Raw genomic sequence first — 11,083 nt, 5'->3', positions numbered from 1 at the left:
ACCTATAGAGATGTCACTGGAGAACTGAATGTATACGTGTAAAGTTCAAATGCAGGTTCTGGGTCAAAAATAGAAAACTGGACAATCATCAGACAATGAAGGGTAACTGACGCCAAAGGATTCTATAGGACTGACACTGACTGTGGAGACATGGAAGAGCAAAGAGGGAGAAGCCACGTCTCTACCCAGTCACACATACCCTCTGCCCTCCAGCTATGCTTAACTACCAGTTTTCTCTATGGCCTTATCTTTCTCTCTCTCTCTCTCTCTTTTTTTTTTTTTTGTTTGTTTCTTTACACATACTATTTCCTCCTGTCATGATTTTCTCCTCACCTCTGCCTTAATTCTTATTTATTCCTTAAGACAGTTGAGGTGCCAGTTCCTCTACAAAGCTTTTCCTTCTCTTTCCCTCGTCATGTATTTGCCTCCCTTTCATTAGATGTTTCTTCTATCAGGTCTTATAATTCTGAAGAGTTACCTGTAAAATAGCAATTATTATACTGTAATGTAATGTTAGCTACACTGCTAGACTGTAAATTTCTTGAACACAGAACTCTACTTATATCTCATTGAGTCTCAGGGCCAAGCACAGGGCCAGGCACATAATATTTCTCAATATGTACTTGAAAGGAAGCAAAAAGATTCTACTAGGAAAAGTTTCCTATGTGAGTCGTAGAATTCCTGACTATTAAAGCCAGAATGGACCTTGGATATTTTCTACTGCAACCTATTTTGTAGGTGAGGAAACTGAGGCCCAACTACAGAGCTAATAAGTGGGAAAAAATATTTAGAATCCCGTTTTCCTGGCTCTCAGCCTAGTGGTCCTCCCATTACCTAATAAACCAACAAACCCATTGAGTAAGCTCTTTACTCAATGACTTGCCCATAAAAATGTATGCTGTGTGGGTCTTTTTAAAACATGGAATATTAAATGATAACTATACAGATGCAAATATATAAGCAATTGAAGTGACCTACATGATATAAAACAAAAGGAGAATCTAGACTAACAGAAGCGTTGAATTCTTATGTGATTAATAAAAGTAGAAGATGTTAAAATTTTATGCATTGTTTACATGAGGTCCTGTCTAAGCTTGGAGATAGGGGTGGTATAGGATGTTAACTATCCCATTAACAATAATAACTGGTATTTATTGGCTGCTCACCATGAGCCAAGTACTAGGATAAATTTCTTCATTCGTTAATTCCTTTGGTGAGCATGTGAAAGCCCTATGAGAAGTTTGGAAGTATGAGTTTGCCTAGGGTCGTCTAGCTGATGAGAGGCAGAGCCAGCATTGAGATCCAGGCAGTCTGACTGTAAAGGGATGTCTCCTGCCTTCATTATTTAAACCTGTGTGTACTCCCTCCACTTAGGCAGCTCTGGTTGCCACCTTCTCTTTGCCAGTCTCTTAAAAAGGTTAAAAGGGCAAGAGCTGTTTGTCCAAAGTCATCCCTAGTTGATAGAAAATAAATGCAATAAATTATTCTCTCTTTCCCAACCACCTACTTGGATCTGAAAAAAGATATTTAAATGAAAAGATAAAAATGTGTTCATTCATAAGCTAGGCTCCATTATATTTGCTTTTTTTTTTTTATTAAAAAAGGATATATTTATCATGATGCCATTTCTATTTGTCTGTGTTTCCCTGTAGTTTTTGGCGGGTGCTCTTGGATTATAAACTCTAGATGGCAGTGATTAAGTTAAAGTTTTGTGCGGTCTCTGGACAATGGTATGTATATTGCGTAATACATAATAAACACTATTTGTAATTATAATAAGGGTGAGTCTGGAAGAGGTAAACAAGAGTATAAAATTCATCTTCCGTATGGTTATTATTCCATTTATACGAGAAGTCCACTAAATTCACTGAACCATATCAGGCCACATCTGTTTGAAAACCTACCAGTTTTTATGAACATTAAATAAAACTGGTTAGACTTAATGACCATTTATCATATTCATACAAACATCATGAAATGGAAACATAGCAGAGAGGAGACCACTGAGAAAGAAAAAGTTTTAAACACCAACAACTTTGATATATTATTTTTATATTTAAAAAAATCAAGTATCTGCTATTTTTTTGCTCCAGAACTTTCTGCAATTGGAGGGTCTTTTAGTTGCACTGTTGTTTTCTTTCTTGCCTGAGTATTAACCTAAGTAGCATAGATTCAGAAAGCATGCCCAAAATATTTATACATGCATTTTCTCACAAAAACTAGGTACTTGAAACTTAAGAGAAACAGCTTGGATGAAAAATTTTACCACAAGGAGAAACAGTGAACAGCCTTAAACAGAATCAAGATAAAGTTTGCAGGGTGCAGGGCGATGGTTAGGGAGAGAGGTAGGTGACAGGAAATGAAAAAAGTTCTCCTAGTTTCATTTCATAGGTGAAGTAGGTTCTACTTGGATTAGACCTTCTAAGTTACTATGACAGACAGTAAAGAGAGGTGGAAAGGAAACTGAAGGACGCTTCTGACAGCAGGCTACAGAAATAACCGTTTGACAGAAGGGGCCATCATAAATATAAGATCAGTTCAGGCATGAATAGGACTTCTTAATGTAAAAAATATGGAGCATGTATAGGATTCAATTTGGGGTGAAGAGAAGAGCCAGGTGGGAAGGTTACTTAGAAGCCAGATATTAGTGTTGAAGTCAAGGAACTCTGGTATCCATTTAAATATTCCTGGTGAACATTTTTCGGAGATTTTGAATTATCTTTCTCAGTTCTTTCTATTTATATCTGGTTTTAGCTTGATTGACTGAGCTGACGTGTAACCAATAAATAGAGAAGTTTGGTATTTCTATAAATACAAAGTTTGTTTTTGTGCCAATACTGGCATCTATTTATCCTGCAGGTAGAGGATAGATCTCGTTTTTGCCTAATTAAAACAGCATCACAGATCAAAAACAGATCTTCCTATCAGCAAACAGAACCATCACTGTCTTCTTGTTATTTAATAGGAATTTCATTATCAATGTGCTGGAAGGAAAAATAATAGTAAAAAAGTCTGCATATGGTATTATAAATACTACTCTATTATAGAGGGTAGAAAATGGGAAAGCACCATATAGTAAGAAACATTGGCCTTAAGTTAAAAGCTTTGGAATCTTGTCAGAAACTAGAGCTAACTAGTTTTATAAATTGGACTGGTCAGTTGCCATCACTAGGCCTCCAATTCTTCGCTGGAATGATAAGAGAAGTCGTCCAAATTGTTCCTAAAGTCCACTATTCAGCTCTGAAACTCATGACAAGTAAATATTCTATTTTGAATTTTCATTAGGTTAAGGATTTAACAATCAGCTGAAACAGGATGACTAACCCATAACATGTTCCAGAAAAATATGAAATGACATGTTGAAGAGCATTCAAATTGAACAAAACAGATTTGTGTCTGTGCCACTATTGATATACAAATGTTGAATGTGTTTTACTGTATCTACTGAATGTGATTGATAGGAGAGGCATCAATTTCAAGGTTTGTGAATTTAAGTAAATTGTTGTCAGTGGTATCGCTTCTTAAAAAAATGATATCTTTACAGTGAACAGACAAATTGAGACAGGATATACATAAAGCATCAATTTAGCACAAATAGCCACTTACAATTGTGAAATATATATATATGTAGTTGGGAGTTTTTCAGAAAATTTGAGGAGCATTTTTTAAATTGCTTATGCTTTTTAGAATGCTTAGCATTTCTGTTTTGAAAACAACTTGTCTTCCTTTTCAAAATGTATGTGCGAAGCTGGCTCTGATGTCAGAATGAACCATTTTCACAGGATTGGGTCAGCTCCCACTCAACATTTCTTTTACAGAAAAGAAACCGGTGATGAGGCAGTATTTGAGCTCGTTAAATCTCAAACCCCTAGCGTCTTTTCCAAAGCACCACAAAACTCTTAAATGTATAATCACGAGGAGGAAAAGAAGAGAATATAGTTTGTCTTTAAATTATTAAATCTTTGTTTTGACCCTTTCCTTTCTACCTTGACGCTTTCTGCCTCCACCTTCATTTAAATTTCCTCACTTTGAATGAAAACGCATAAGTAAGTCTGGTGCATAAAAAGGAAAACAAGCAAATAAATAGAAAACTTGTCTTTTCATCTCTCCCATTGCTGTTTTCTTTTCCCTCTCATTTCTCTCTGCATCGAACTTGAATCGTGTCTATTTAAATCCTTCCTATACCCGGGATATTTTAGGTTTCCAATATTTTTAAACGGAATAAAAATAGTTTAAAAAATTTTAACTGCATGTCACAAATATTTTGCAGATAAACTTGCTTTGAAACATAAGTGAATATCAAGTGGGGAAAACAGAAATTTTCTTCACAAAATCTATAAATGTCTTCCTTCACTTTAAAAGGTTTTTAAAGCTTATAAAGGAAGCTACTGGAAGCAAGTTCATGTTTAGCAAGACTAGCCACAAAAAAAAAAAAAAAAAAGAAAGAAAGAAAAAAGAAAAGAAAGAAAAAGAAAAAGAAAGAAAATAAATTGATTTAACGGGAGCCCACCCTGTGTCTAATTTCAACGTTTCCATTTATGTCATGTCAGATTTGGGGAGACTGAACCCTCGTTAAATGCACTGGGCTGACTGTCTCCCATGCCTGATACCCAGGGTTCATGACTGCAGTTCCTGGCACAGTCATAAATATTCATACCTAGACTAAGAATTTGCAAGCCAAATTCATTTGGCTTTTTTCACCCCATCAATCTTATAATTAATAAGGGTGGTGCTCTTGTTTCACTTTCCTCCAAAAGAAAAGATAAATGAAATAAAGAGTCATCCTGTAAATTTAAATGGGAGTGCCTCTCACTGATTAAAAGCTGATGCTATCATATAATGGTGGAAGGGGAGGCTTCAGCTATTTCTCTCACTGGTGGCTTGGGCGGGGTGAGGAGGTGGTGATGGGTAATGCAAAGGAAGCATTTCCAGATGTGGCAGCATGAGCCTTAATCTGAAGAGTTTGGTTATCTATTAAATAATGCATAGGAGAATGTTGAGATACTATGTTAGAAATGAGTTGTAGGATATATATTTACAAATTGCACTCTTATCTAGTATTTTGATAGGTGGACACTGAATTTAGCTGGACATTGAATATAGCATGCCAATATCCAGAAAATTGGATTCTGAACAGCCTGCAGGTTCTGCTTGCAGTTTAGAAATTTAGACATATTTTAGAAAATTGTTAAAATTTGATGATCATTGAATCTTCAAAGTAACTGCCTTTGAATTAGTGTGATAGCTGTGTTCCTAAATCTAATTGGAAAGGCTTTGTTTCCTCAAAAACATTAAAGAAGGTATACATATATATCACAAAATAATTTTACAAATAAGCCACAGTACCCAGGACACAATGTAAATTGTCTGCTCCTATTGGATTTTCTAAGATCTTTTAGAGCAAAGCAGGAGAATCAAATTAAACATAATTTTGAAATAAAATTTTGATAATTGAGTTAAGCAACTTGATCTTGTCAATAACCTGTGACCTTATTCTATTTACACTTCATTTAAAAATTCAAAAACTCCCAAGGCTCTTGGATCAGCTTCAAAGTATGAACAACTGTCTTCACTCTATTTTGGTGGGTAATGTCAACCCTTTTGAGCAGATTATTTAGTCTGTTTTAAAATTAAGAGACCTGCCGGGCGTGGTGGCTCACACCTGTAATCCCAGCACTTTGGGAGGCTAAGGCGGGTGGATCACCTGAGGTCGGGAGTTCAAGACCAGCCTGACCAACATGGAGAAACCCCGTCTCTACTAAAAATACAAAATTAGCCAGGCATGGTGGTGCATGCCTGTAATCCCAGCTACTCGGGAGGCTGAGGCAGGAGAATCGCTTGAACCCGGGAGGCGGAGGTTGCGGTGAGCCGAGATCGTGCCATTGCACTCCAGCGTGGGCAAAAAGAGTGAAACTCTGTCTCAAAAAAAATAAAATTAAATTAAATTAAATTAAATAAAATTAAGAGACCTGGATAAACAAAGAAGCAGGAAAAGCTTAACTCTGCAGTTAGGTATTCACCTCTAACTTCTTTGAGGGTAACTTACTTTAAACATGTGATTATCTGTTATTTTTGTGTATTGGTTAGTTAGCTTTAAGAACTCTTGATACCTGAGATATCCCTGAGACCCACCTAATTTATGTAAAGGCAGTGGAAGGGGATACTGGGCCTCTTCACATTCTTTGTCTTTAAAGCTTATATTTAATGGTTTCATTCTTTAAAAACCGACTACGTTCAGGGCAGTCCCTCTTTAAACATGTCTAAGTGCATTTGCAGAAAAGATATATTTGACTTCTTAATTCTATGTGAATGCAATTATACATTTGATTTACTGCAAAAGAAAGAAAAAGAAAAGAAAAGAAGAAAGAAAGAAAAAGAAAAACTCCTTTCCTCCACTGACCTTTGAAACAGGAGGGTAAATGAGAGAGAAGCAAAACTCACTGGGCCTCCTAGTGTTCCCCGATCTCCCCTAGTCAGCTGCTTCCGGGATGAGAATGGTCTGAGATCCTAGAGGCCGTGGTGATCTGGGTAAGTGGCACAGGTGGGGACCCTAAGGTGCCTTTACAAGGAGTCCTCAGCTGGTGGGGAAGCTCCCTCCAGGTTTCTTGTAGGGGTGTGGAGGGGGCTAGGAGGGAACTGTCTTGTCCTCAGCCTCTGTCAAACCCTTCTCAACTTTGCTTGGCTGAGGGGGATCATCTTGGAAAACTCACTGTTTGGTAATAAAGTCTCTTTCCTCTCCTACTACTTTTCAAAAGCAAAATTAGACCCACTTAGAGCTTGTGGGTGTTTCTGGGTCCTTGCTATTGATCTCCCAGGTCACCAAAACAAGGCAGCAGCTCCTGCAGGCATGTCCTCCGAAGGCGTGGGAAGAGAGATCTAGGAATGGCAGAGGGGGGAGTGGGAGAGAGAGAGAGGGGTGGGGGGAGAGGGGAGAGAGAGAGAGGGGTGGGGGGAGAGGGGAGAGAGGGGAGAGACTGGCTCTGTCACCCTTTCTCCTGCATTCTAAATCTGGCTCTTGAGACAGGAGAGAGGAGAGAGACTGGCTCTGACAGTCACCCTTTCTCCTGCATTCCAAATCTGCTTCTGGAGCCAGAGGCAGCCCTCCATCCTGGTGCCACCCAAATGCTACACTGCTAGATTGGGCTGGGCCTGAGCACTGCCGAGCGAGCTTCTCTGTCTTTAAAGGGTTCTGCGGGCTGAGCCCTTCAGCAGTTCGACGCTGCCGTCCTCGCTGCAGACTTTCTCGCCGGCGGACGTGGGTTCTGGTGCAGTCACACTGTGGCAGCTCGGAGGCGCCCGCCCTACGCTGCTTCTCCAGGTCCTGAGAGTCGTGGGGTCCTGAAGACTGGATCTGTTCCTAACTCCATTCCCAAAAGCCCGCGAAGAGCGTGGAGGAAGGGGAAAGTGAAAAGCACCCCTTCACCTCACCCAAACCCCACGCTCTGTGAGAGGTGGCACAGCAAGGCCCAGAGCCGGGAGGAACCTTGCTCCCTGGCCTGCTGCACCCCAACTTCCTGCCTCGGGGGAGCCAGCTGTGCTCCTTCTCAGCCGGGGGGATTTGAGGGGGGTTGCAAATGGAATTTTGCTTGTTTTAATGTTCTTCCCTTTTTTGTGTGAGTCCAGCTGCTGTGGAGGCAGGCGAGGGCGGCGGGATAGGAAGGACTGGGATAGGACCGGGTCAGGGAAGAAGAGACAGCAGTTACAGAGCTTTGTGGATGTTTGTGGATGCCTAGGTCACCGCGTGCGTGCGTGCGTGTGTGTGTGTGTGTGTGTGTGTGTGTAATGGGGTGAGTCAGAAAGAAAGAGGGTGTACAAAGCTAAGGAACCCCAGACCAAGTCAGTTTGTGGAGCTCAGAGACGCGCCTCAGACCCAGCTACTGTCGCCTCACCTAGGGGTCTGGAATAGGCACACTTACAGCTCGGGGTTCATTTAACCCTTTCTGTGCCTCAATCCCAAGAACTTTCTTTGTTCTCCAGCACCGGGGAGAGGGGCTGTCCGGAAGAGGGGGGCTGGAGTGGCCGGGCGGAGGTTCACACTAGAGAGCTGAGCTCAGGGGTGCTGGACTCGAGAGTGCTGGCTCAGCTGCCAGTGTCCACTCCACTGGCCGGGCGGCCTGCCCTGTCTCCAACTCTTTTGTCCAGGTGAGAATGAAGGGCTTTTTTTTTTTTTTTTTTTTTTGCATCGATTTGGCTTTTCTGTAAGAAGGGAAATGATGAGTTGTGATATTTCTATTTTTTAAAAATCACGCCTGCTTGAGATTGTGTTCACCTGGCAAAGCGGAGAGTTTGAAGCTGAGAAGAGTTTGAACAAATGAAGTTGAGAAGACTTTGGACAATGCCAAATAAATATTGGGAATGATAACTTGTGTTAAAGCTAAAACTTTTGCACAGTTTGCACGGGACTGGCTCATTACTGGGACAGAAATAACCCTCACAATACATTGTCTATGTGTGTACACAGTGTCCTCACTATCTTCAACATCCCAATTCTCTTGGGTGTCAAAAGGTGGTTGGGCTGACACAGTCCAAGAGCCTACTTATGTGTGTGTTTCAGAGAAATACTTTGTACGAAATGGATCACCATGAAATACACAAAGACAAGCAAATAGAGGAGGGGGAGAGGAAATTAACATCAATTCTGGGAAAGGTGAGGAGAAAGCGGAACAGGGAGAAAGAGAGGAAGAGGAGGAGCAGGAGGGAGGGAGGAAGACAGAGAGATTTTTCACACGTGCAGACCAATGGCTTTGAAGCCTTCGACCCTGACCCCCAAACCCAAGTGCATCTCACAAAACAGGTTCGGCTCATATTTCAGGCGGTCTCCTGGCCCGGCGTCCGCGGTCCCCGGGGCCTTAATTCACTCCTGCCCTCTCTGCACAATGACTTTCGAACCTGGGAAAATAATTGCATTAGAGCAGATTACTTATCCGTCTTTTTCTGTTCGACAGAAGTCTATTAAACTCAACACAGCCATTACCAGCTGAGCTCTAGAGCGCGCCTTCATTAAGAAAATTAAAATCATACTTTTGAACCCAAGCAACGCCTGCGCAGGTCTCAGGAGTCCGCGTCAAATCGCTGTATTTTCGAGAACCCGATTTTTCCGTGAATCAATGTCTGCTTTTTGGATACGGTAGACCAGGGTGTAAAGATTGAGCGTGATGACAATTTCTCGGAAGATAGGGACGTCTGAGCTCTGGAAGTACCATCTCTCTTCTCTATCCCTCCCACCTCCTCCCGCCGCCTCGCCTCCTTTCCTGCGGGGGCTCTTTTCCCGGGAGCTTTCCAGTTAGAGGCAGCACACCTGTCCGGGCGTGCCCCGGGATTTGGGTAGCAGGTGGGGGCGGCTGAGGCGACAGGGAGGGAATGGTGGGTTCAGGGCCCGGGAAGCCCGGGGGTGAACTTCCCCAGGTGACGTCTGCGGCCGAAGGCCCGCACCGAGTGCACGTGTTTCACACGCGCGCGCGCGCACACGCGTACCAGAGCCGGCGAGGAGACTGGCCCCCTCCATTGCCTTTCACAGCGGCTCCGGGACCAGTGTGGCCTGTGAGCCTTTTGTCCAGCCGGGCGTGGGAGCCTGGCGAGGGAACAGGGCAGGCCGTTGCGTGTGCCTCGGACCGGGAGCTTCGGTCCTTTTGGCGGGGTTTGGCCTCTGGGGGCCTATCTGGGTTTCCTTCTTGGTTTGGTAAGAGCAGCAGTAGCGCCCGGTATCCCTTGGAAACTGTGGGCGGAATCGCTCCAGCTCCTGCTCTCTCCTGAGCCCCAGCTTGGGGCGGAGGGAACAGGTGGGAACCGCTGGCTGGAAGGAGGGCGACGTCCCCTACCTCCCTTCCGAAGCCTGGGGTAACATCTCCCATTGCTCTAGCGGAGTTCAGATCTCCAATTCCACTTTCATCTGGAACCCTCACCGGGTCTGTCTGCTCAGTTAGGAGGGGGTGCGTTTGCATTGGTTTTTTGTGGCATCTGGAAATTTGCGGTGTTTCAAGAATAATTTTTAGCGTGTTTTTATTTTCTGTTAGCCACCACCCTCCGTTTCTGCATTTTGTTTTTAAAATGTTAATGACTGTGTATGTCTCTCAAAGGTCCACCCAACTCAAGACTCTAAAGGAAAACATAACTGCTTTTGCACATTTGGGGGGCGTCCTTCCTTAGGGATCTAGGAGCAGAGAGATGCTGCTTCCATTTTTTGTCAGAATGCTCAGTCATAGAGTTCTCACCCCCTCTTTCTGTCTAATACGGTTTTGAGGGGCTTATGAGGGGAAAATATCACCCCCTCCTCCTCCCTATCAGCACTCAAATACAGGATTAGGTGGAGTTACCTGAAAGTGTATATATTGTTGTTCCTTGGCAAGTGTCTAATTCTCTTTCTCTCCATTTCTATCTGGTACAAATGCCTACAAAACTCCGATGACGAAAGTCAACAAATAGATGTGGACAAGCGAACATCTTTTTACATCTCCACAGCTTTCAACTCGCTAATTGGTGAATATTAAAAATATTTTTTCCAGGAAAAAAGAAAAACAAACAAACACACCTACACTGCTGTTGTTCGTGTTTTCTTCTCATCAAACGTAGACACATCATTGGATTTCTTTTTCCTTTGTAGCAAAAGATGAGGAAGTCAGAAATGAACTGCAGCCTTTTAACAATAGCAATTCCAAGACTTTTGAAACAGTTTTCTTTGCTTCTGTTTTCCCTTCTTTGCCCTTAAAGCAAAACAAAAACAAAGATAAAAAAGGAAGAAACATCATTCTTAGTGAAGAGTTTATTTTGTTGCCACAATAAAGGGATGGGGGCAGTTAACAGCTACTTGAGATGGTAATGCTTAGTGATCCCATTCTTTTAATCATAATCTTCAAGTGGTTTAAGATTAATGGCAAGGGGTGTTTTCCGTCTCTTCCTAAGGACCTTCACATTAATTTACTTGGAACATTGACCAGACTGTCAATGTCTCCAAATTTCATTAAGTCAAACAGAGACAATACAATGAGATGATCATATTTTCTTAATATGTGAGAGAAATATTTTTATTTGGATGCAATTGCTATGAGGGACACCCCCTTTCTTGTCTTTATTACTTTATTGTCTT

At 42.0% G+C, this 11,083-nt stretch overlaps 1 long non-coding RNA gene across 1 annotated transcript; it reads left to right on the top strand.

The window, feature by feature from the left end:
- Positions 1-6,448: 6,448 nt before the first annotated feature.
- On the top strand, positions 6,449-8,143 carry LOC117069306. The gene is made up of 2 exons (XR_004431494.1): positions 6,449-6,528; positions 7,186-8,143. It is a non-coding gene; the product is annotated as an uncharacterized LOC117069306 (long non-coding RNA).
- The last annotated feature ends 2,940 nt before the right edge of the window (positions 8,144-11,083 follow it).

Source organism: Trachypithecus francoisi, unplaced genomic scaffold (genome assembly GCF_009764315.1).
Source record: "Trachypithecus francoisi isolate TF-2019V2 unplaced genomic scaffold, Tfra_2.0 Lachesis_group3, whole genome shotgun sequence".
Taxonomy (NCBI): domain Eukaryota; kingdom Metazoa; phylum Chordata; class Mammalia; order Primates; family Cercopithecidae; genus Trachypithecus; species Trachypithecus francoisi.
This window is presented reverse-complemented; position numbering and strand designations above follow the sequence as displayed.